At 42.4% G+C, this 27,608-nt stretch overlaps 1 long non-coding RNA gene across 1 annotated transcript; it reads right to left on the reverse strand.

Annotated features, from left to right (window-relative positions):
- Positions 1-5,300: 5,300 nt before the first annotated feature.
- LOC134807513 (uncharacterized) lies at positions 5,301-26,892 on the reverse strand. The gene is made up of 4 exons (XR_010148161.1): positions 26,622-26,892; positions 19,940-20,043; positions 16,470-16,654; positions 5,301-9,708 (listed from the first exon to the last, which is right to left on the reverse strand). It is a non-coding gene; the product is annotated as an uncharacterized LOC134807513 (long non-coding RNA).
- Between the last annotated feature and the right edge of the window lie 716 nt (positions 26,893-27,608).

Raw genomic sequence — 27,608 nt, forward strand, 5'->3', positions numbered from 1 at the left:
TTACATTTTAACAAGTTCTCCAAATATTCATTCCACAATAATAAAAATTTAGAAACACTTCTGTAGAAAATCCTCCTGGAACAGTTAGATTTTCTAACCTTTTGATTTAAGGACACTTGTCCGAAAATGCTCTAAAGCTGCAAAACCAGAACCTATCCGTGCAAGCAGATTTTTTTTTTTTTTTTTTGATGCTTGCTGGACTCCATTGTGAGCCTCATAAGGCAACCAGAATTTGCAGTTAGCAGCTCTCCAAAGTGGTTGCAAGATTACCCAACACCCAGAAATGAAGCCTAAACATCCATCCCTTGATAAACACATCTAGGCCCTGAAAAGTTCAAGCTCTGTGTTGGGTCTTGACCTCTGAAATATTTATACACAGTGATGCACCTTCCAGATAACATCTCCTGGAATCTGCTTAGCAGCCAGGCTGCAACAGGGAGTGAGTGAATAAATGCTCTTGTTGTCTATAATTCAGCAAGAAAGCTTTTGCTAAGCCCCCAGACACAGCTAAGAATAGCTAGGTTCCTTCTCGTCTTTGAGAGCTCCAAGTTCAAAAATAAGTTTCCCGCTCCTCTCCTGCCTCCGCTGGACTATGCTGTAGAAGCTCTCACAGTTGGTGCTACCCTGGCCCATACCCAAGAAATACCCTTGTTTGTTGGAATGGATTCAGCTCTTGGCTGATTTCTTCCTTGTACCACTCCTTGCCAGACTAGTTCAATCTTGGGTCATTCCTGTTTGGGTTTCTTGATTAACTCCAAGTCTCCCAGGGAAAGGAAGAGAAAAAAAGCTTTGTTAGAGCAACAAGACCCATGAGTCACACCAGCCTAGGCTTGTCTTCTCTCTCCAAGCAGACCCTCCAGAAGACCTATCTTCATTCCCCTACTTTGAGAGTTCTGCTCTTCTCTATGAATTCTAAAACTGGGTTTTCCCTCCTGTCCCCTGACTAAGGGAGATCTGAAGAGCAGGGTCTTTAGAATGTAACATGCCAAAAATCAAATCCCTGCTTGGCCTCTAACCAACTGTGGGACTGGGAGTAAGTGACTTGAGCTTCCCAAGCTTCAGTATCCATGGTGATAATGATGTCCACTCATGGCTCATGCCAAGAATTTTGTGCATATCCACTAGAATATGTGTCCTGCGAGGGTAAGGTTTCTCCCTGAGTTGCCTACTGGTGTATCTCTGGTGTCTCTATCTATGCCTGAAGTTACTCAATAAATACATTTTTTATGGGTGGGGATAACTGATTCTTACAACAGTCCTATAAGGTAGATGCTATAACCCTTCCCATTTTTCAGATGTTGATACCAAGGTTCAGAATGGTGAAGTCAGTTGTTCAAGATCACACAGGCTATATGTGACAGAGTCAAGATTAGGACACAAACCTGCCTGCCTTCAAAGCCTATTCCAGCCATCCTAAGGAGCTGTAGATATTAGATATTGAAGTTAATATGCATAACACACTTCACACTCGGTAGGTGGCCAATAAATACTGTCTCCCTCTTCCTCTTGATCTCTCATACCATCTTCTCTCACCAATCCTGTTTCCTACTCCCCCATCTTTCCCCAAACTCTACTTCAAGTTGGAAAACATTGCCACAAATTTAAAAACAAACAAAAAAAACCTCCTTGGCTTGGCCTCCTCAGTTCCCACCAACTGATAGGAAGCAGACATTCAAATTCAAGGGAAGGGAAAGAGGGTATATTCATCCTCAGTGACACTCCCAATGACAAGGACAGTTCTGCTTGAGACCTCAGTTTCCTGTTTTTTTAACCTCTACCTTTCTATCACAGCCGAGATGTGTCATGTCAGCATATTGTGATCATTCTTTAAGTGAGGTGTGTACGCTAGCTGCTTGTGAAAATTCAGGTTCCTGGGCCCTGCCCCCAACCTACTTAATTCAAATTTCTGGGGGCAGGGCCCCAGAGTATGCATTTTTAATGATCTCCCTGAGTGGTTCCTAGGCACACTAAAGTCTGGAAACCCCTAACACAGAACTTTGGCAAGCGGGAGAGGAAAAGCAAGCGCTTCCTCAACCTGAGCACATAAAACTCTGCACTGCAAGCTGAGCTCGGGAAGCTGAGTTCCTGAGGGGGATGGCTTCTCCTGTCTCTTATCCACCATGCACTCTTGGGATCTCCCTCTCATTTGCCACTGGAGACAGACGTTGTAGCTCTGCTTGGCTCCTGCACCCCTGAATTCATGCGTGTTCTGCATCATATTCCACTCTGTTCCAACTGTCCCTGGGTGTAGCTTTCCCTTACGGCAGTAAGTGGTCCCCAACTTTTTCAGCATCAGGAATGGTTTCATGGAAGACAATTTTTCCATGGATTGGGGGTTGGGGTGGGGGTGGTTTTGGGATAAACTGTTCCACCTCATATCATCAGGCATTAGTTACATTCTCAAAAGGAGCGTGCAACCTAGATCCCTCGCATGCACAGTTCACACTAGGGTTCACGCTCCTATATGAATCTGATGACGCTGTTGATCTAACAGGAGGCGGAGCTCAGGTGGTTATGCTCGCTCATCTGCGGCTCACCTCCTGCTGTGTGTTTCAGTTCCTAAGAGGCCACAGACCAGTACCAATCCACAGCCTGAGGGCTGGGGACCCCTGCCCTAGAGCATACAGTGCTGCCTCTAGCTTTCAGTGAGGAATAAAATTTCCAACTGAGCTGGATAATTTAACATATTAGTTAAAGGGAGAAGTTAACATATTAGTCACTGAGATAAATAAATACTACAAAAATAAAAAAAAAGAAAGGAATAAAGGAAGGCAGGGAAGGAGGGAGGGAGGGGAAAAAAGTAGTTATTCACAGCCATGAACATGCCATGAGGTTTGTAGGGAGTGAAACACACACACACACGCACGCACGCACATGCACACGTGTTTGTGTTGCTATTTCACTCTCTTTCATTCATTTTTCCAAGTCCCTTCAACATCAACCTTATCACAGTTTTCTTTTTGTGGACCTGGGCATGTCGCTGAACCTGTCTGTGTCTCTGGAGCCGTAAAATTGGGATAATAACCCTACTTTTTCTGCCCCCAAAATGTTGTGGAGTAACTTAGATGTGGCTGCTTTCTTTGCAAAGACTAGAGAGTTGTACAGGTATCACAGGTTATTATGATCATTACCAGTTTCCAGGCCCCCTGAGATACCCATGCCAAAGTACCCCAAGGCTCTCTAATGAGCACATATGAACCTGTTCTACAGCTGGACAAGCTGACTCAGTCTGAGCTTTGGCAACATGACCCAGTGAACAGTAGAACAAGTTGAAGACGTCAAATGAGGCTCCTAGCCCTTGCTTGTGGACGCTGTTGTGTTTTGCATGTAAGTCAACATACTTTGGTGAAGGGAACAAAGGGAAGTGGGTCATAAAAGTTCAGGACCTTTGCTCCTGGAAGCTCTGAGTACTGCTTCTTCCAGAAAGGTCCTTTGTTGCTTCTAGGCACTAATAGGATCAATTGACCTCATGGTAGTCCAGGATTTGGGCTTGTAAGCTCCCCTTGGATCTGATAAAATATTGAGTCAAGGTCCTCTGCTGCCATCAGGGCACAGACAACGTCTGTTGCTTTAAATGCCGTATCCCTAGAGTTCTGCTCAGGGACCTGACACATAGTAGGCGCTCAATAAATGTTTGCTGAATAAGTAAGTGATTGAATAAATGAATGAACAAAAGAATAAATACATTTCCCCGTGGGATGCTAGATAAACAGGATATGCTCTCTATATCTCCTCTCCACACCCACAGCCAATGTTGACAGATTCCCATCCTATGAGTCCAGATGCAGTCTCAATTCTTGCGGCAGCCGCTTCCAATTATTTGTTAATCAACTATCAATCCAGGGCCTCAAAGGTGCAAGGCACTGTTCTAGATACTATGGAACATGGCATTGGATAAAAAGCCAGCTCTCTACCCTGTAGCTGCTTTTATTCCACAGATTTGGCAGAAGAAATGAAACTGATTTACCGCCCACAGTTGCCAGAGTAGGAGCCTTTTCAGAGAGTCTTCTCAGAGAGTCTTCCTCCTGAGGGATCAAGTATTGTTTTGCTTATACAACGGGAACATCATTCTCTGCTCACATCCCATGCTTGATCAATTGCTGGTCCTATACACACAGATCCTAAAATATTCCTAATATATTTTGAATCTGGTCACCTCCCCTAATCACTCCTCCCTAGTCTGGAATAACATCGATACTTCCTGGGCAACTGCAGTGGCCCCACCCCCACCATCCTCCAACTTATTATTCATGCAATGGCCTTAGCTCAGCACCTGACACACAGGGCTTTCGATAAACGCTACTTAGTGTTTTTGTTTTTACAGCAGGGGATCAATACAAGGTAGCCCAATACTACAGTTTCTGCAATTATCACTGAGACAAAGTACATGGAGAGGCTGAAACACATAGACTCTGGAGTTAGACTTCCAGCACCCAAATATATCTTTGCCATTTACTCATTATGCATTTTTAACCTTAACCTCTCTGCATCTCAGTTTCTTCATCCACAAAATAGAGATAAAAATGAGCTGGCTGCAAAGTGTATGCACATTAATATATGTGAAGGGGTTAGACCAGTTTGAGGCACATAGTAAACACTCTATAAGTGTTATCCATTCTTGATTTTTTTTTAACATGGCAAAATGTAGAACAGCGATTAGGTAGGATACTTAGCACTCTTGTTTCTGTTTGTTAAGTAGCAAATAAATTTGTTCAGCCATTTCACATGTTTTGATTAATCACTCACACACAGAATATGTTGGGTACTCCTAGGTATGATGGGCAAATTCTATGAGGACATGACTCCCAAATGCATTTCCCACCACGGGGGGAAGACAACACATACCCTGGAACGCTATCCCTTTTAATCACAGGAAAGACAAAATGGTAACGTTGCTTCACGCTTACCCTCAACAAGTAACGTTGCTTCACGCTTATCCCCGACGACAGGTAACGTTGCTTCACGCTTACCCCCCGACAAGCCTGCCAAATATTTAAGCTTCCCCTTCCATTCACAAGCATCCATGCCCCTGACAATTCTCTGCCTGCTGATGATCTTCACCTGCGCCCACTGGTTGAACTTCCCCAAACCCCCACCTCCCCAAGCCCTCTTTTCTTCTCTTTCACTATTCCCAAATTCTCTGTCAGTCTCTGTTAATTTTCACTGAAGAAAAAAAAAAGCTACTTCCTAAAATGTTCAAAAGTCTTTCCTCAGTTTGTTATTAAAGCAATTATCTAGCATAACAAACCGAAATCGCAAAAGGTATTCTAATGGGAAACAAATGCTCCTGACAAGCAACGGACTGGGCTCAGAGTCTTTATTGAAAAATGAGGGGAAGGTGATTAGTGGGGAAAGGCAGGGGAGGAAAGATTTTCCACCTGGCCTTGGACAGTACATCAAAAGGCGGTCAGGAGGATGCTATTTATAATCATTATTGCTATGTCTTACAGGGCTGTTGGTCTGCCCTCCCTGCTGACTCCCCCCACAGTCCCGTTTCGGCATGTAGCCTAGTTCACACAGCAGCCACCTTGTAGAGCTGGACTACATGGGGCCATGTCCTGAAGAAAACTTGCGGCCAAGCATGGTGACTCATGCCTGTAATCCCAGTACTTTGGGAGGCAGAGGTGGGCGGATCACCTGAGGTCAGGAGTCTGAGACAAGCCTGGCTGACATGGTGAGACCCCGTCTCTACTAAAAATACAAAAGTTAGCTGGGCATGGTGGCATGCCCCTGTAATCCCAGCTACTCGGGAGGCTGAGGCAGGAGAATAGCTTGAACCTGGGAGGCAGAGGGTGCAGTAAGCCGAGATCGTGCCATCGCACTCCAGCCTGGGAGACAGAGCAAGACTCCATCTCAAGAAAAAGAAAAAAAGAAAGAAAGAAAAAAGAAAACTTGCATGGTTTGAGGTCCATGTGCCACAGCCAGATGGGTTCCCATGTGTCTTCATTCCATCCCTAACATCTTTCCAACCTCACCTCAACCTTCTAATGGGTCATGGCCAATAGCAAAATCCAACACCTAGAACAGCTGCTGAACTTCCCAGATGCCCAGTGAAGTTCTGATTTTCTGTGGGTATGGACTGGAATAGTGTGAATATCACAGGAAACAAGGCTAGGGGAAAACACATTCATTCCACAGACATTTATCAGGCATGTATGATGTGTATATGGGTTGATATAAAAGAGCTTTCTTCAAGTGTTGACACCAGTATGGAAGATAGGTTTAATTTTGAGCCAACTCCCATTGATTGGTCACTGCGACCTGAAACCATGACTTGAGAATATTCTGCTCTCAGAAGGAAGTGATTCTCTGGTTGATTATTGATGCCTGTCACAGGCACAATGCCGAGAAATGGGAGCACACTGCCTATTTGACAAAGCTTTTTAGTGCCGCTTTTCTCAAACTGGAATGTGCATGCTAATTAACTGGGATCTTGTTAAATTACAGATTCTGAAATAGCAGGTCTGGGGTGGGGCCTGAGATTTAGTATTTCTAGCAAGATCCCAGGAGGTGCTGATGCTGCTGGGCCAAGGAAGTGTCCAGTAGGACCTATCAATAAAGTCATCACATTCTCAGATCTGTCATTCACATGGTCAGATAACTTTATCTAAATCTTTGCACTGAAGAACAAGGAATTCCAGAGTACATTCTGAAAGGACGATTCAAGATCTGGTCTCTGAGTTTTCCAAAATCAAAGGCGGTGGTCCAGTCAGCTCAGACTTGGAACAGGTGTTTCCATGGATTGTCTGGGAGCAAATGAAGGCTCCCAGAGGGTTTCAGGCTCGGCTCAGAACTCCATCCAGAAGTTCAGATGTTTCTCCAAATCAACTCCAAGGCATCTGTCTGTCTCTGGGGGCCTCCTAGGAACTCTGTCTAAAGCTCCAGAAGACCGCATTCCTAGTGAACCTTTAGGCAGCACCACCTCCTTCTTGGCTGAACAGATGATCACTTCAAAGTTCTCCTTTCTTATGGTATTTTAGTACCTCTGGCCTTGGCCAGAAACCATCAACCCAGAGGCGTATAAAAGTGAAAAAGAAGAGAAAAGAGAAAACATCATTTATCAACTCCCCCACTCACACCTAAATATTGTCAAAGTGTTTTGTTTGGACCAAGTTTGAGTTTGGGTGAAGATCCAATGAGACCTTACAGAGTTTGTTAACTCTTGTTCTATTTCCCCACTTATATCCTCTTATACCAGAAGGAGCAAAAATCACCCACCAGATAGATGGTGTCATATTTACAATCTTCCAGCTGCTCAAAGAACATCTTCTAGCCATGCAGTGAGAGGGGTGACACAATGCACAGGACACCTATGCTTGGTGGACAGACATACCTCTCCTGAGCAAGGTTGTGTAGAAAAGAGTTAAAGAGCAGATGGGTTGGAAATCACATTTTGGTTTTGAGATCCCAGTTTCACCACTGAAGTACTCCATCTCATACTGTCTCCTGCTCATGGACTATAGTCAAGCTGTACTGTCCATGTTTCTGTTCCTCTAAGGTTGTTCCCACCCCACTGTCTTTGCACCTGCTATTCCTTCCATTTAGAATGATCTTCCACAAATCTTTAAACGGTTGCCTCCCGTGACTTGAGTTGCACCTCATCTACCACCTCTACAGAGAGGTCTTAACTGATCATACTGGCTAAAGGAGTCCACACCACCTTTGGCCATTTTTAAGCACATTGCCCTAATTAATTTATTACATAGCTCTACTCTCTGTCTGAATTTGAATGACAGTTTTTAAAATTTGTTTGTATGTTAATTGTCTGCATTTTCCTCTAGAATATAAGCTCCATGAGGGTAGGAATTTGTCTTCTGTTTGCTGGGGTATTTTTATACATCTTGAAGAATTCCTGACACATAGAATGTACTCAATATATATTTATTATTGCTATTGAATAAATGATCTCCCTGGCTAGAGTGATTGGTTTAGGGCTGATCATGTGATTTCACCAGGGTGATGTGATTTTGGCAGGGCCAAAGCTTTTCGGGCTTTTTCTCTTGAGTTAATGGAAAGAGAAGTCACTTTCTACTGGCCACACTAGAGGACTGTGGGTGTTGAGCTAACAGAAGACATTTCACCTACTGGGTGAAGAAAGCCTGCCCAAGAGATGGCTTGAGCCCTGACCACAAAATGTAGATGATGTCTGCAACTAGAAATGTCTACCTTTGGCATCTTCAGCTACAGTGACTCTGTATCCACCATTTCCTCCTCCCCCTATTCAACAACAATGCATCCTCCCCCTATTCAACAACAATGCAGAAAGCTTAAGTTGCACTGGGTGTCTGTCATTCACAACTGATGCAGTCTAAGCAATCCATGTGGGATTGTGGCTAGATCTACATTAGGTCCTGCTTCTACCACTTCCTAGCTAGAGGACGCCATAGCGGGTTGAATGCTAGTTCCCCCAAAACATGTTCACCATGTAACATTTGGAAAAAGGCCCTTTTTAGATCTAATTACAGATCTCGACAGGAGATCATTCTAAATCATCCAGGTAGGCCCTACATCCAATGATAGTGTCTTTATAGGAGAAATACAAAGGCAAATTGGAGAGACACAGAAGAGAAGGCCATGTGAAGACAGTGGCAGAGATTGGCGTGACAGAGATACAAGTCAAAGAATATCTGGAGGCTCAGAAGTTGGAAGTGGCAAGGAATGGCTTCTCTCCTGGAGGTTTTGGGGGATGTGAAGTTCTTCTGACACCTTGATTTTGGCCCAGTGATACTTATTCCAGACTTCTTGCCTCTAGAACTGTGAGAAAACACATCATTTTTGTTGTTTTAAGCCACCAAGCTTGTAGTAAATTGGTACAGCAGCCACGGAAAACTAATACAGATCCCCAAACTCTCCCCTATTTCAATTTCCTTTTCAGGAAAAACAAAACACTGATTTCTCCCAGTTTTCATCAAAGAAGGAATCAAATGGAAATAAAATTAACCTGGGCCCAAATCACAGCTCTGTTCCTCACTAGCTGTGTGACCTCTGGCAGCTCTTGTTTTCTGAGTCATGGTTTTATAATTTGTGAAATGGGTGCATTCATAACCCTCTCCCCATAAAATTTGCAGAAAGGATTAAATGCAGTAATGCCTGTAAACTTTTCTGTGCAGTGCCTAGCACATCATAGATACTCACTGGATTACCAGACTATTCTGGTCATTATATACTTTCATATATGTGCATTTGCTTTGTATCATAGGGCAGTCACTCTCAAAGAAAGTCTTGAACTATTATTTCAGGAAACTTTGAAATGTCTGTGAACAGGATGTTGACATTTTTAGATCAGTGATTTTCAAATGTCGTAGTCAGTTGCTGATAAATTATTCTGAAAGATAGTTAAATGCAGAGATCACTGGATTCCTTCAGACTCTTCTTAATTGGGAATTCAAGAAGTAGGGCTGTGAACCTGGATTTTAAACAAGCAGAGGGACATGTGGAAGCCATTCTTTTTAGATTATAATTCCTATTATTATTACTTTGAAAGCAGTTGCTGAAAATGTGCCAGACACAACCTACCCCAGTGAGTGCTGTCCGAGAAGCTGGACTCTGGTCTCCTCTCTCACTCCAAGCCTCTGCAGCCAAGCATACTGTGCACTGGAGGGTTCAGCTGGACAGAGCCTCTCCCCAAGGTGGTTCCCACTGGGACTATATTCAGGGAGTCAGCGAGAGTTTTCTCCAGCTCCCACAGACCTTGTGATGTGGTGTTCCCTGTCGGGTGAGGCAGAGGGAACATATGTGAGGAACACATATCATAAACAATGGAATCCATAAATCTTGGGCACGTTGTCTGGTTCCTTAATTCCAGTTGCAGAACAACAGTCAGGACCAGGAATTGCAGGCAGATCTGCAGGCTGCCCCAATCTGCCTTCTGAAGGCCAGTTGCTGCAGAGAGAAGCTCGTGTTTGCAAAAGCTTGTTATCTATCTGAGATTTATCACCTTACCTTTTTTTTTAATGGAAGATGCAAAAACTAAATAACTTAAAAGAGAGTCTCTAACATTCTTGCCTGTAGCCTTAGGAAGCATAGGCCTTAGGTGATGCTCAGCAAGTTTGTGAAAACCCCAACTGTTTTCCGAGACAAACTTCTTTTGTTTTTTTTTTTTTGTTTTGTTTTTTGGTGATGAGACATCCATTTCATGGTTTTTTGTTTTTTAATTTCGGTAGTTTTTTGGGGTACAGGTGGTTTTTGGTTACATGGATAAGTTCTTTAATAGTGATTTCTGAGACTTTAGGACACCCATCACTGAAGCAGTGTACACTGTACCCAGTAGGTAGTATTTTATCCTTCACCCCCTCCCAAACTTCTCCCCTGAGTCCTCAAAGTCTATTATATCACTCTTATGCCTTTGTGTCCTCATAGCTTAGCTCCCACTTATAAGAGAATACACTATATTTGATTTTCCATTCCTGTGTTACTTCACTTACAATAACAGCCTCCAGCTTCATCCAAGTTGCTATAAAAGACATTATTTCGTTGCTTTTTATGGCTGAATAGTATTCCATGGTGTACATATACCACATTTTCTTAATCCACTCGTTGATTGATGGGCACTTAGCATGGTTCCATATCTGTGCAATTGCGAATTGTGCTGCTATTAACATGTGTGTGCATGTGCCCTCTTTATGTAATGACTTCTTTTCCTTTGGATAAATACCCAGTAGTTGATTGCTGGATCAAATGGTAGTTCTACTTTCATTTCTTTAAGGAGTCTCCATACTGTTTTCCATAGTGACTGTACTAATTTACATTCCCACCTGCAGTGTAAAAGTGTTCCCTGTTCACCACATGCATGCAAGGCAAACTGTTTGGAAGGAAAGCTGTTCCCTGAGTTCAGATTCTGCTTCTATGTTATCTGCATTTACTTGTTTTCTGGCATTCACACAGCTAAGAATACAGTAAAGTATTTCCAGTACCTACATCTCTACCTAATTAAAAAAAAAAAAAAAAAAAAGCAAAGAAACACTGAGACAATGCTTTGTTTCAGGAACAATAGGAAGTTTGTATACCCTTAGCCTGCAACATTCCTTTGTATGCCAGATCTCTGAAAGGAGTTTGTAAAACCTGTTCGACTGAGCTCCTGGTACTGGGGCCTGCAGACTGGGAGAAAGGACTGGATTCCAACCCCAATCTCAGGACTAGATTCAGTGTGTGGGTTCTGGTGCTGACTGGCTGACTTGAATCCTGGTTCCCTCACTTCCTGAGTAACTGCACCTCAGTTATGTAATCTGTAAAATGGGCACACCTAGCCTTACCTCTCACTTAGGGTGGCTGTGGGAGTTGAAAAGGGCTAGTTGAGCATGCAATAAGTTCTACAGATATGAGCTAGTAGCACTATCTTGGGAAGTTTTCCTAATTTCTCTAGGAAGGCTAGACATGCGGCTAATTCTTCCTGACTCAGAGGAGTGTGGTACGGTACTGATGAGACAGCACCTCTTCAGTGTGTAGCATAGAGCCTGGAACACTTAGGTACTGAACCGAAGTCGAGTGTGTGTTTTCCCATGAATGGGCAGAAGTGGAGCTTGCAAATGCTTTTTTTGCAAGAAGTAGCAGTTATCACTGAGTTGCTAATGACTTAAAGAGAAAAGAATCCCCATTACTGAATAGAGAGACATTACACCCAATAACCAATGAGTCAGGGTACGGCATGGGTGTGATGATTGGGGGACTACATGAGAGAATAAACTCTACAGCGAACCCAGCAACCCAGAGCCTCAGGCCACACTTTTCCATGCCAGGGTGCTGTCTTCTCAGGCTGCAGACACACAATAAGATGCTGTTCTCACAGTGCCAGATCACAATCCTTGCTGGGAGGGTCCGTTAGCACCATGAACTTGTTCTGTTCTAACAGCCTGTGCTTACCCTTGTCTAGTGATGATTTAATGCTTCAAGCCTCTGAGATCAGGGCCAAAAATAAAATGGTGGGGAAATCAGACACAGCGCTAGATACCAGCAATATATTTAGGGAACAGGAGCATTTGTTCTGCCCATTTTCAAGTTTCCATTTTTTTTTTCTTTATGACCTTATGGCACGTGGTTGAGACACGGAAGCTTCCAGGAGATTACAGGGTAGAATAAAGGTGTTTCCATAAGTAACACTGCAAATATAGTTCATTTTACTATTGATCACTGGGAAGATGGCAGTGAACAGAACAGACAAAACATCCCTGCCCTCTTGAAGCTGGCATTCCAGTAGGGTGGAGTGTTTGGGCCAAAGAATGACAGAAGATGAAATGGCATTTGTCCCCTCCATGTTTTTCTCTAATGAGAGGCCCTAGGCGAAGTTCTGCTGATGATTGTGTAAACTGAGCCTCTTGCACAATCCCAGTGCAAATCACACTGTGGACAATGTCAGTGGCCCTCCCTAGAGTCATCCATCACCTAACCTGTTTGACTATAAGCTACAGTCCTGAAGATACAGGGCAGGAGCTAGTGTTGGGTTACATTGAGATGAATACCCAATGCCTCAAATGAGAAACGAAAACATACATAGAACAAAAGGTGCTACCGGTGGGCCCTGCTCTTCTGCTTGCATTGGTCTGAATATCTAACAACAACTGCAGCATCCATCATCTACCGGGAAGTGACAGTGTATCACAGCCTGTGTCAGGTCACACAGATAACAGGAATTGGGAATCAAGTCATCATGATTAAGCAATTAAAGAGACTCTCTTATTAAACAAAGACCATGGCTAAATATTGAAATTGGGAAAAGGGCTTTTTCTCTCATGTCCTTTGGTTCTACTATTTTTTTTTTTAGAGAGATGGGGTCTCATTATGTTGACCAGGCTGGACTCAAACTCCTGGCCTCAAGCCGTCCTCCCGCCTGAGCCTCCAGAGTAGCTGGGACTACAGGTGTGGCCACTATGCCTGTCTTAGTCCTACTATTAACTCTCCTAGAAACACTAGTTTCCACCCTAACTCCTCTCTCTTTCTCCTTCCCTCCTCTCTCTCTCTCTGTCAAATTCTCCCCATACTCAAACCTACCTCATATGCTGTTTCCAACATGAAACAAAAGCCCCAATGATGCATAAAACAAACCCTTGTGAATGTCACTCATCCTTGGATTTTTGTAACATCCTCTGCTGGCACCTGACACCCAGTGGAGGCTCAAAGACTCTTTTTAGTTTGAAAGAATAACAAGCAGAGAACTTTTTTAGAGCATGTCTTATTCAATTATGTATTTTTTTTTAAACCCATGACTTCGAATTATGATTCTAGATACTGATATTTATATTTTTTAAGCCCCAAGTTTTTTGTATCATTAGAACTAAGTTTAGTTGTAACAGAGTCTCAAACTAACGGCAGCGTACCCCCAGTAGAAATGTCCTGCTCTATCATATATAAATCTGAAGGGAAGAAGTCTAGAGCTAATGGGAGGCTTTTGCAGATCAAGTCCCCAGAGGCCAAGGCTCCCTCCAGATTTTGGCCCTGACTTCCTTAGGATGTGGCCCAGGTTCATGTAATCCAAGTTCACTGCCAGGACTGTCATCATGCTATTCACCTTCCAACCAGCAGGAAGGAGAAAGGAACGACAAATGAAAACAAACAAATAAATAAACAAGGGTCTGAGCTAGCTGTCTTTTTAGGAAAGATATTATAATGTACTGGCCAAAGCTTAGATATATGGCCAAATCTAGTGACAAGGGAGGCTGTAGTCTTTATTCTCAGGGACTGTATGTCCAACTCGAATGATGTATATGTGCTTTTTTTGGTTGCTATTCTAATTCTTCCTTCTCCGAAATGAGGAAGCCAGTCTGGCTAGGAAGTTGCCATGAGGGTATAGCAGCAGGAACCCTCATTTATATCCCAAACCAAGCCCTCATTTATAACCCAAACCTAGCCCTGCTAGAAAGCTCAGCATTTGGTGCCATTGAATGTTGGCTAGGTTATTCATTCATATCAGTTATTAATAAAGCAGTGGCCTGCTTCCTGCTTGGCGGGTATTCCTTATGTGAAAAGCTCCCTCTGTTAGGACCCTTTTAGGGAGAAGAGGTGAATGGCAAAGCATTGTGATCTCAAGCTTTGCACCATTAGCCCATAATTGAAACCTCATCCCCACCTCTAATAGGCCCTACATTGTGTAATGTGCTATGTAGAGCTGCTGTCATTCATTCATCACAAAATCCACATATGATTTTTGTTATCCCCACATTACAGAAGAGGAAGCAGAGATGCTGAAGGTAGACTATCTTTCTCAAGCTCACTGTGCTCTCTCAGAAGAGGCAGAACACAGGCTCCAAAGCCAGTCTCTTGACTTCAGCCACTAATTTAACTCCAGCTACATTTTATCCCCTCTTCTCTCATTTTCCCCTTGTTTTAACTTCTTCATGAAATTACATATTTTATTTTTGCATTTCATTTAATCTCACTTTATTGTTCTTGTTTTTATTGTTATTTTTATAATCCCACTAAATTCTTACCAGAACAATGAAAAACATGAATTGTCCCATATCATTGTGGATGCCCATGTCTTCCCCACTGAACTCTGAGTTCTCTGAATTCCGTGACTGGGCCTTTCTTTCTGCAACCTCGGTACCTCCTCCCAGCCTTGGCACATGGTTGGCTCTCAGTCCATACTGGAAAAAAGGATGCAGTTCCACCTCCTCCTCCTTCTCCAGACCTAGCCAGCAAGTTGAAATTCCAGTCCCTGGTGGGACAGTCATTGGTTTTTTTGAGCAATCTCTGGCTGGTTGAGGATGGGTTTTCTTTGATCTGTCTGGGTGATCTCTGGGGACTAATGAAGCCAAGCTGGGCCAGCAGATTTGGTCAGCATCTGGGACCATGGTTCCATGTGGTAATTGGAACATGACTCCAAAGGAACTGTGTCCATCATGTCTGGACCTATTATTTCATTATGGTGACTGAGCTTCCGGAATATTGCAACCCCTGACTTATCACACCATGTCTCTCTGTGGGAGAGTCTTTCATCATTGTTTCCCATGGTGTCCAGTCTGAGTATCTCAAAATAACTTGCCTTTATTGGCTGTTGTTCAATAAGTCTTAATCTGTACTCATTCATTTGATCTTGGCAATAACCCCTTGAGCTAGAAACTAATATTATCTGCCTGTTATGGATGAGAAGACCAACACATGTAATGAGGGCAGTTAGCTTTCTCAAGGGCACACAGTGGCAGAGCTGGGGCTCAAATTCCAGTGTTCCAGCCCCAGAACCCGGACTCTTAACCACCCCATTATATGGAGGCAACCAAAACATGGTAGCCACACAGGTGTAGAGCATAGTGTCGTGCTCAGCATGCTTCCTTGCAATGTAGCATTGACCATATGGGAGGCACAAATTACCAACATGTGGGCCTTTCTTGACCAGTGTCGTGCTACTCTGAAATGACAGAAGATATGAAGTTGGTTGTCAACTGTAGTGTTTTGACTTAGACACATTTAGGTCTGGTTTTTAGCTCTGTAACTGGGTGAGGCAGCATCTTTCAAGCTATCTGTCCACCTTCTAATGCCACCTTAACTGAGTTCTTCACCCACAGTGATCAATCCCCCTGAGGCCGTATTATATCATATGACCCCATCCACCCGCAGCCTCTGATATGTGACTAGGATTAAACACTTGACAGAAGCTAAGCCAATAGAAATTTTGTGCCCAGGATTCTGAGAGGGAGAGTTGCTCTATTTATCTATTTAGATGTCTTTTTTTTTTTTTTTTTTTTTTTTTGAGACAGGGTCTTGCTCTGTCACACAAGCTGGAGTGCAGCGACGTAATCATAGCTCATAGCAGCCTCAAACTTCTGAGCTCAAGGGATCTTCCTGCCTCAGCCCCCTGAAGAGCTGGGACCACAGGTATGAACCATAATGTCCACCTAATCTTGTTACTATTTATAGTGACAGGATCTTGCTATGTTGCCCAGGCTGAACCTAAACTCCTGGGCTCAAGCGATCCTTCTGCCTCACCCTCTCAAGATGCTGGGATTACAGGCATGAGCCACTCTGTCTGGCCTATTTTTGTGTTTTAATCTTTAATATGAAAGTTTGGTGGTGGTCATCTTTGATCACTCTACACATGAGAAAAAGAAAGTTATGAAGCTAAGGGGCAGATAAGACAGAAAACGTAAGCCACATTTTTCTAGCTGTTCACTCTTGCCCCTTCCCAAAATCCACCTGCCCCTCTATCTTTGGTAGACCATCTAGTGCTTTATTTTTCCCTTGAGATAGCCTCTGGATTTTATTACTTGTAACCGAAAAGACACAACCTCTGTTCGCTCCACCTGGAACATAAATTTCTAAGCTTTTTGCAATGTTAACTCCTTATGTAATTCAGCTTTTAAAGTTTGGCCTCAAATCCACCATTTACATGGAGTTCTTAAAGCACTGTAATTACTTAATAATATTTAATAGTGAATGGATAAATGAAATCTTACCAATACCTAATGTTACTTTGAGAAAATTAATTCACATCTCTGAACCTCAGTTTCCCCAACTGTGAAACAGAAGCATAGAGAGCCAACCTCAACAAGGCAGCTGCAGAGACTGAAAATAAGGTGTGCAAGGTGCCCGGCACAGAGGAAACACTCAGTGAACAGCAGCCACTCTGGACAATGATCTGCAGGCATCCCCAGTGATAGGCAATTGATTCCTGCCCCAGGTAATGTCCTCTTTCTATGTCTTGGCTCGAACCTCCAGCAGGGTGAGACTGTGGAAAAAGGAATAATCTGAAATTAGATTTGCGCCTATGATTCCCAAATCAGAATCCATTTTCATTTGATGTCTCTATGCCCTGAGTAGAGCAGCTGTGCCGGGGATTAAATAAGGGGGACAGATCTGTCTTCTAAAGAAAGGAGAATTTTCCATACTGGTCTGTCAGGATATTTGCTTTCCCACTGTTTGTCTGGGTTGGATCCCAGATTCGCTGTCACACTGGCCTCCTCCCTTGCAATAGCCAGAGATCATATTAAGCGTCCACTCATGGAATTGAGAGGAGAGATAGAAATGCATTGGTGTCAAGATCTCCAGGGTGCATCTAAAATAAATATGATTCCTCTCTTCCCACTCCTCACACCATATGCGGGGGACACCCAGTGTTTATTTTTCAGCTGCGCCAGCCAGTCTGGAAGAGGACACCATGGAAATGGGAGAAAAAGGATCAGGGTGGTGTAACATATCACTGGGGGAAGTTTAGGGCCCATCACTCAACAAATAACAAGTCAACAACCCCTGTCGCTTGGATATCCCCTGTGAAAGCTGCATCACCCTGTTTCACAATAACTTTAATCTGACTGTGTAAATTCAAGAAGTTCCCATGGCTTGTAAATGACTGGCACAAAGTGGCCCGTTAAAATAATTCAGGCTCTTTGCAAAGAAAAAAAAATGGGGGCAGCTTTAAAATAAACCACAATGCATAAGTCACCAATATGTCAGATGTTGGTGGAAACCAGCAAACTAAACTTAACTTATATTGTGAGGCCGTATACAGTTTTTTTCTTTAATCAGCCTGCTTTCCTCTCATGGGTGATTGGAGCTAAATTTTATAATGTGGTAGAAAAGACGCATTGGTGTTAACTTAATGTGGAATTAACTTGTAGTACATTATGTAACTTTGGGCAAGTAACTTTTACGTGAAACTCAGATTGCCCATCTAGAAAATGAGAAAACTGGACAGTAGGTAGGAGAGTGTATATTTGGCTCACAGGTCATAACTCTCTATTGTCGCATCCACAACAGACATCACTAGTCAATCATTTTATTTATTTTTCCTGTTGAACCCAGATGAGGTCTCAGGATTTATCTCAGCTGAGAGTTTCAGGGAGCCACTACCCACTGATAAAAGATAGACTTTGAGAAGAAGCTTCTCTGTCATTCCTACAGCAGATGATTCTTGAACGTTCTTTGCATTGCACAAGCACTGTGTCATGTGGGCAATTGGACATGCCACCTCCACCCTACATAAATCTGTAGAGGTACTTCTTACCTTCATACCTTCAACCAAACTCGGTAAGCTGCCTTTGAAATAAGTTCATTAGGCGGTAAGATTTCCAAATAATACTTTGCACTCAAGTCTCAAGTTTTTGTTTGTTTGTTTGTTTGTTTTTATTCATCAAATTGCTCATCCCATGAAAGCTTCAGGAGGAGATGTAACTAATTGCATGGGAGAACTACATGGAGATGGCCTCAGAGCAATTCACAGGACGGTTCTGAATTGTCAAGATCTGCCTTGGATCCAGAAGACCCGCAAGCTTTACCAAACTTATACATGAAATTTCTCCACAGACTCCAGCTCAGCCCCACCGACTTGGTAGTGACTCATTTTTTTTTTTTTTTCAGATGACCAATGAAAGGATCGGTCTGCCTCTCCAAAGTCCTCAGAAAGAATACCAAAATTGTGGCTAGGTCTGAGAAAGTTTTTATACAATGTCATGGGATTGGTAAATCCATTGTAGCACTGGCTCATCCTTCAAGGCTGACATATGGCAGGGTAACGCTTCCCTAAGCATTTTTCTTTGGTGAAAGGAAATGCTGGTCCCTATGAGAAAAGAATATGAGACTGACTCAGAGTCCTATTCATGTTTGATGCTACTGGGCACAGCTGTTTCTGGCTTCAAGGCATCTATCACATCTATGACTTTTTCTCCAGCAACCCCTGTGATAAAGTTCATGAAACTAGAATCCCCATAGAAGAATGGTGGCTGGCACTATACTTTGGGGACACAAGTTGTGAAACTCTCAGTGGCCCAGCATCCAAATTTCTATTGTGCAGAATCTTCTCTGATTTTGGAAAATGCCTTACAAAGTTAGGATGTTGAGACGAGGCTCATGGTGATGACACAGGCAGGTTTGTTTATGGAGTGGGGACAAATATTTTGAATCCTGCTTGCTGTTTATTTTGTCTAATGTACACATAAAACTCAGAATGATGTTACCAGGGATATTGCACATCAAGCACTTAGCACAGTGTCTGGCAGGTGGAAAGGGCTCAGTAATGGGAGAGATACTGAGTGGATAATTACAATAGCATCTTAAGTAGGCTTCCTGCCTCTAACTTTAATCTTCTCTGTTCCTCCCTCTACTGTAAGCAAGAGTGAAGATGATGATGCTGACGATGATGATGATAAGGGTAGTAATGGGTTTCCCGTTATCAAGCACCCACTGCATGCCAGTAAGTGTTTGCTTGCACCACCTCATTCAATCCTTTCAATGGTTATCAATATTATCATGCCAATGTGAACATTGCAGAAAATGAGGCGCAGAGAGGTTGTGTTCACTTGCTAAAGTCTTGCAGCTTGTAACTGTATGAGCCAGGATTTGAACCCCACCCCTCCTCTTAAGCACTTTGCTATGCTGTCTTTCATTCACCCATCCAATTATTACCTGTTGAGGGCCTACTACCCTCTTAGTATACGGTCTACCCTGTTCAAGCCTGGTATAGACTGAGTGTTAACTATATGGTAGAAATTATCGTTATTAGTTATTATTTTTATTTAGATAATTTTGCCTCATAAGGGAGGCTGAAATAATTATAATATTTGTCCTGAAAAATGTAGCCAGAGAGTATGATATGAAAGGATGGACATTGCATTAGGACCCATGAGTCCTGGCTTCTAGTTCCAGCTCTGATCCCCACTCACTGTGCTACATTAAGCAGGGCATTTCCCCAATCTGGGCTCTGGGTATCACGGGTTACCTCTCAACTCAGCTGTTACAAGTCCCCTTCCATCTAGAGGAGAGCATCAAAGCCAGGAAAAACTAAGCTTCCCTAAACCTGCAGTGCTTTACCTGATGGAGCCAAACTCCAAGTAGCAAACCTAAAACCTTGATGCTGTGTAAATTGGCACATACACACAGCTTCCACGTGGTGATGACTATCAAAACAAGCTTTTGTCTACCCCACAGGGTCAGCCTCCTTTCTGAAAATCAAGCAGCTGACTGAGTCCAGGTCAAAGTCCCAGTGGGAGTGAGAGCCCAGAGCAAAGCGTGCACTTACATTCCATGATGATGATGCTTGGTGATGAATGAACCAGCTTCTTGGCAGGAAGGAAGTTCCTACAGGTTGAGGTGATCCTCCTAGCAATGTGTTTGTTTGACAGCCTAAGGCAGCAAAAATTCACAGAGAAGAGAAAAGAGAGAAGAAAAGGGCATAAAAGAAAGGTTATTTAAGAACATCAGGATCCTCCCTGGCCAGCCAAACACTCATAAAACTAGAGCAGAAGATCATATAAACACATTGTGAAAAAATAAGGTAATCAGAGACTAAAAAGGTCCTAGAGAGGTATTAAGGCCAGGAAACATGTACTTTCTCTACCTTAGTACTTAGGCTCATTAATTTTTATTTAATCTACTTGGCACATAATAACTACTCAAGAAATATTTGTGAAATGAAAGAACTACAGGAAGAAATCATTGTTGACTATGGCTGCCAATGACGGTGTCACAGGTTAAATGGGTGGTGGGAGCTGGGTACAATTTGAATTGCTAGAAAAAGAAAATAATTCAGAAAGACCATCAATTTTAACAAAGATCCCCATGAGAGAACAAACTTGGCTTGTTCTGTTGGGAGTTAAATTATTCAAAAGAGGCTAGACTATTTTGCAGACAATTTCCCTGGAATTTTAGTGATTCAATATCATAAAGGTTGATTTCTTATTCATGTTGTATGCCCAGCAGGTAATGTAAGGGGGCTCTGCTCCACATAGCCATTCAAGGATCCAGGATGATGGCAGGATCCGTTGACTACCTAGTCTTAGCTGCATCATCTGCAATATTAGTCCGCCATGGTCACCACAGAAGGGGAAGAGAGCTCATGGAGAACCCACATCTGATTTGTGTGCTTTGGCATGGGAATGACATGTATTCCCTCTTCTCTCAGCCCAATAGACAGAATTGGAGACATGGCTCCACCTGACTCTAGTAGGCTGGGATGTACAAAGAACCCATGGCTCTGCTTCATAGCAGTCATTAGGAGAGCAACCTGCTAGAGTGGTAAACACATTTTAGGTAAGGTAGAAAAATAATTAAGTATTTGTAGTTCTGCTATGACAATGCATGACCTAGAAGTATCTCCAATAACATAGGAAAACCCCTTCTATGGTGTGCCAAAATTTGTCAATATATTAAAAGAAATCTTCATTCTTTTCATTTTATGATTTCAAAGCTGTTAGAAAAGGACTCCAGTCTTTTGAGTCCATAGCCTCTTCTCAATGACATATGAGTGAATTCAGGTGCCTGCAAAAATTAATTCTTAGGGAGGGCAGAGATTCTAAACTTACATAGAGCTGGGTCCAAATTCCAGCTCCACCACCCTCCTCAAGGCCCTTAATCTTCATCTCTGCATTCATTCATTCGGTTAATATTTACTATGCACCAGCCCATTAATCAAGAAAGATAAAAGGGAAATATCCTGACACAATTCTTATCCTCAGTAAGTCTTCAGATTATTGGATAACAACTAAATGAAATGGACTGATACAATTAATATTAATATTTTTAAAATGTCTATACTACCCAAAGCTATCTATAGTTTCAATACCATCCTATCAAAATCCCAATGGCATTTTTTTTTTTGCAGAAATAGAAAACAAATTCTAAAATTCTTATGGAACCACAAGTTACCCAGAAACCAAAGCACTATTGAACAAGAAGAACAAAGCTGGAAGCATCACCCCTTCCCAATTTGAAAATATGTTTCAAAGCTACAGGCATTAAAACAATACAGTACTGGCATAAAGACAGACATGTAGACCAATGGAACAAACAGAAAGCCCAGGAATAAACTTGTGATTATATAGTCAATTGATATTTGACAAGGGTCCCAAGAACACACTTAGAGAAAGGGTATTCTGTCCAATAAATGGTGTTGGTAAAACTGGATATCCATGTGCAAAAGAATGAAAGTGGACCCTTATCTTACACCATACACAAAAACAAACTTAAAATGAATTAAATATTTAAATTAAGATCTGAGGCTATAAAGCTCCTAGGAAAAAATGGGAAAAAGTGTCCTTGATATTGACATTGGCAATGATTCCTTGGATATGGTGCCAAAAGCACAAGCAACAAAAGCAAAAACAGACAAATTGGACTATATCTAACTAAAAACCTTCTTCACAGAACAAAAAAACTTCAAAATGATAATACAACTAACAGAACGGGAGAAAATGTTTGCAAACCATAACTGTATATATCATTAAGGGTTGATATCCAAACGATATAAGAAACTCCTACAATTTACTAGGAGAGAGGGAGACAAAGGGAGAAAGGAGAGGAGAGGAAGGAAGCAAGGGAGGGAGGGAGGGAGGGAGGGAAGGAAGGAAAGAAAGAAAGAAAGAAAGAAAGAAAGAAAGAAAGAAAGGAAGGAAGGAAGGAAGGAAGGAAGGAAGGGAGAGAGAGAAAGAAAGAGAAAGAGAGAGAGAAAGAAAGAGAGACAGAAAGAAAGAAAGGAAGGAAGGAAGGAAGGAAAGAAAAGAAAAGAAAAGGAAAAGAAAAGAAAAAGAAAAGAAGAGAGGAAGCAAAGAAATAAAGAAGAAAAGAAGGGAAGAAGGGAGGAAGAAAAGAAGAAAGGAAGGAAGGAAGTGAAGAAGAACCAGATTTTTCAAGGAGTAAAAGACTTGAATAGACATTTTCCCGAAGAAAACAAACCAATGACCAATAGCTATGAAAAGATGCTCAACATCATCAGAGAAATGCACATCAAAACCACAATGAGATCTCACCTCACACCTGTCAGGATGGCTATTGTCTTAAAAAGATAACAAGTTTTGGTGGTGATGTGGAAGAAAGAGAACTCTTGTATAATTTTGGTCAGAATGTAAATTGGTGCAATCACTATGTAAAACAGTACAGAGATTGCTCAAAAAGTTAAAAATAGGTCATCATGGCTGGGCATAGTGGCTCACACCTGTAATTCCAGCAGTTTGGGAGGTCAAGACAGGTGGATCTCTTGAGGCCAGGAGTTTGAGTCCAGCCCAGGCAACATGATGAGACTCTGTCTCTAATAAAAATAAAAAAATTAGCTGGGTGTGGTGACACATGCCTGTAATCCCAGCTATTTGGGAGGCTGAGGCAGGAGAATCACTTGAATCCAGGAGGTAGAGGTTACAGTGAGCTGGGATGGTGCCACTGCACTCCAGCCTGGGTGACAGAGCGAGACTGTCTCAAAATAAATAAATAAATAAATAAATAAATAAATAAATAAATAAATAAAAATAGATCATTATATAATCCAGAAATCCCACTTCTGGGTGTATATCCAAAGGAATTGAAATTGGAATTGCATTATTCACAATAGCTAAGACATGAGAGCAACCTAAATGTCCACTGACAGATAAACAGATAAAGAAAATTGGTATATACATATAATGAATTGTTATTCAGCCTTAAAAAGCAAGAAAATCCTGCCATTTGAAACAATGTGGATGAACTTGGAGGATATTATGGTAAGTGAAATAAGCCAGGCACAGAAGGACAAGTACTACATGAACCCACTTCTATGAAGAATCTAAAATAGTCAAACTCACAGAAGCAGAGAGCAGAGTGGTGATTGCCAAGCCTACAGGGAGGGTGAAATGGAGAGATGCTGGTCAAATGATACAAAGTTTTGATTATGCCAGATAAATAAGTCCTAGATATCCAGAGGACAACATAGTAGCTATAGTTAAGAATATTCTATTGTATACTAAAAATATGCTAGAAGGATAGATCTTACATTGTCTTCTTATCACAGTAATAATAACCATATCAAACAAAGAGGGCAGAAGGAAACTTTTGGAGGTGATTGAAATGATTATGGTGTTGATTGTGGTGATAGCTTCACAGGTGTACACTTATCTCCAAACTCATCAAGTTGTATGCATTAAAGATGCACAGCGTTTCAATGTGAGTCATATCTCAGTGATTTGGCTTAAAAATGGACTGACAATAAAGTAAGAAAGACAGAAGTTAGATTTAAAGGGAAAATTCTGGTGCCTCAAAATTGCTGAGGTTCTTGAAATGGGAAAAGGCAATGAGCCTCCTCACTTCAAAGGACATTAGAGATATTTTTAATAACAATATCTTTAATCTCAGGATTCTATTCCCAGCATTGGTCCACCCAATCTCCTTGCTAATTGGGCAGATCCCTGCTTCTAGAAAGAAGGCTGTTAATTCTTTCTTTCTTTCTTTCTTTTTTTTTTTTTTTGAAACAGAGGCTTGCTCTGTCACCCAGGCTGGAGTGCAGTGGTGTGATCTCGGCTCACTGTAACCTCTGCCTCATGGGTTCAAGCGATTCTCCTAGCTCAGCCTCTGAATAGCTGGGACTACAGGTGCGTGCCACCACACCCAGCTAATTTTTGTATTTTCTGTAGAGACAGATTTCACCATGTTGACTAGGCTCGTCTTGAACTCCTGACCTCAAGCGATTCACCTGCCTCAGCCTCCCAAAGTGCTGGGATTATAGGCATGAGCCACTGCACCCAGCTGAAGAATGTTAATTTTTTTTGCTTGTTTTATTTTTATTCAAGATCAAAGTTTAAACAAATGGAGTAATGATAGTTTTTCTAGAAAAACATGAACATCATTATTTGATAATGAAAATGTCTTTACTGTTAAAGAAACACTGAACGCTTTTACACTGTTAGTGGGAGTGAAAATTAGTTCAACCATTGTGGAAGACAGTGTGGCAATTCCTCAAGGATCTAGAACCAGAAATACAATTTGACACAGCAATCCCATTACTGGGTATACCCAAAGGATTATAAATCATTCTACTATAAAGACGCATGCACATGAATGTTTATTACAGCACTGTTCACAATAGCAAAGACTTGGAACCAACCCAAATGCCCATCAATGATAGACTGGATAAAGAAAATGTGGCACATATACACCATGGAATCCTATGCAGCCATAAAGAAGGATGAGTTCATGACCTTTGCAGGGTCATGGATGAAGCCTGAAACCATCATTCTCAGCAAACTAACACAGGAGCAGAAAACCAAACACTGCATGTTCTCACTCATAAGTGGGAGTTGAACAATGAGAACGCATGGACACAGGCAGGGGAACATCACACATTGGGGCCTGTTGCGGGGTGGGGGGCTAGGGGAGGGATAGCATTAGGAGAAATACCTAATGTAGATTATGGGTTGGTAGGTGCAGCAAACCACCATGGCACATGTATACCTAGGTAACAAACCTGCACGTTCTGCACATGTATCCCAGAATTTAAAGGCTGTTAATTCTTAACACGCCTATCTCTAGAGGTCAGTCTAGAGATCTCTGACAAAATCCAAGTTTCAAATCATTAATCTCACAAATAAAATGACTCTAAAATTGTTAGAAAGGCACTGGCCATGGTAATCCTATTTAGAAACTAAGAATAAATAAATGTAACTTACAAAGTAGAGCTGAGTGTTAAGGGTAATTATAGATCTTCCAGAGTTTCCAACATATAATAGCTTCTATGACAGATTGTATAGATAAAACAATCTGTCCTAGTTAGGAAGCTAAAAAGCTTAGGCTGGAATTTACAACGATTCTTCCACATTTAAAGTTCTTGCTGACAACAGCTACAAGGCACTGCCTCCTATGTGCCCGGTACAACTCCTGGAGCATGGGAAGTGTCCGAGTAAACACCAGCTGATTGAATAAATGACTGCTGCGACGAAGTCATCTTAGGCACTCTGGAAGACCTGGGAGGGGCATGAGCAAAGCAGTCTAGGCCAGTGGTTCTCAAACTTTGGTTCCTGGATCAGTCATCCAGGGAAATTATTAGAAATGCAAATTCTCAGGCCCTCCACCCAGACCTACTGAAGCCGAATCTCCAAGGACAGGGCCCAGGAGTGTGTATTTCAGCAAGCCTTCTGGGTGATTCTGATGCGCAATAAGAATTGAGAACCATTGCTACAGAACCTTGCTTCTCAAAGTGTGGTCTGTGTATCAGTGGTATCATTGTCACCTGGGAGCAAACAAGAAATGCAGAATATCAGATCTCACCTGGTACTTACTGAATCAGAATCTTCGTTTTAACAACATCTTCACTCAGAGGGTTCATTTGCAACTTAAAGCTTAAGAAGCACTGATCTTGGCCATTGGTTTTCAAACGTAGCTGCTCGTTAGAATCGCACGGACAGAAACTGGCGTGGTTAGTCTGGGATGTGACCTGAACATCAGGATTTTCTAAAATTCCCCCAGATGATTCTAACATGCAGCAAAGTTTGAGAATCACAAGTGTCCATGACTTTAAAAAGGCTTTCCAGAGAAGGCAGCATCTAAGCTCAGCCCTGGCCCCCAAGGCTTGGTGTTTCCAGGAGAGAGAGAGAGAGAGAAACAGCCAGATTGTTTTGGGTGCTGCTACCACCACTGTCTCTACCTGTCTTCAGTCAAAGAGGGAGGCCTCCCAAATCAAGGGCTGTCAATCCACCCACATCAACAGCCTCAAATTCACTAAAATGCTTGAGGCAAGGGTTCAGAGCGAGGGCAGAGTAAGGGAGAGGTTTTATTAGATAAAGCCTGCATTCTCTGAGCTGTGCATTTATTAATTTCAAAGTAGGCTGAATGATGGGGGAGGGCTAGGGGAGCAGCGTGGGTAATAAAAGCGCTTTCAGAGAGTGCCCTCTTGCTTCTTGGAATGTCTTCCACCTCGACCCGCCCAATGGCAGTCCTAAAGGAAGGTCACCCTGGGAGCATCTCACCTTTGACGAGGCTGGCCAGGGATGCTGCTGAGAATGAAATAAACTCTTCTTTCTTTTGCTTGGAGAAAAGAAATCATGGGTAGTAAAAGCCTACGACTCACATGGAGGGGTCATCAGTGGGGCCAGAGATAGAGGGCAGGGGAGTTTGGAGGAGGTGGTGGGGAAGGTAAAGGTGGGAGGAAAGAAGAAGGAGTGGCAAAAGCGATGTCAGACAACAAAGGTCCAAATGTTTCAGAGTTGGCTTCCTCGGCTCCAACACTAGAACTGTTTCTGTTGCACCCACTCCCCCAGCCTCCGCCTCCTTCCTTTCCTCATATCATCTCCAATGACTAATTATTTTGACCTTCCCCAACCCTATCTGCAATATCTCAAGCCTCTGTCATAGTCAGCTTCCGGCCATCGTCGGTCAGATGACTCTAAGCACACAAGGCCAGGGTCGCCTTGCCAAATGGCAGCAAAGCATGGCCAAAAGCAGAGTCTCGAAATACTCCCAGGGCCCACTTTTTGCTCTCATTCCTTCCTTTCCCTTTCCCCTAAAATAATCTTTATCTTAACTGTGGATTATTCTCTCCCTCTTTTGGATCTCTCTTTTCTAGGCACCAGTCAAAAGAGAAGTAGGAGGCAATGATAAAGTGACAACGTAGGTTTTGAGTCACCTTACCTGAATGAGTTTGTCACATGACCACTTTTCACAAGTATTCCTTCAGAACAAATACGATGCCATTCCCTTCCCACCAAATGTTCTTGGAATTCCTTTTTGAACATGGCCTTTGGAAATGTCTAAATGGGCATTTACAATTGAGGCACAAAAAAAATTATTATTCATTGAGACTTTTTCCTTTTCTTTTTTTTCTTTTTTTTTTTTTTTTTTTTTTTTTTTGGAGACAGAGTCTCGCTCTGTTGCCCAGGCTGGAGTGCGGTGGCGTGACCTCAGCTCACTGCAACCTCTGCCTCCCAGGTTCAAGTGATTCTTGTGTCTGAGCCTCC

The sequence above is a fragment of the Pan troglodytes genome, chromosome 10, assembly GCF_028858775.2.
Source record: "Pan troglodytes isolate AG18354 chromosome 10, NHGRI_mPanTro3-v2.0_pri, whole genome shotgun sequence".
Lineage (NCBI taxonomy): Eukaryota > Metazoa > Chordata > Mammalia > Primates > Hominidae > Pan > Pan troglodytes.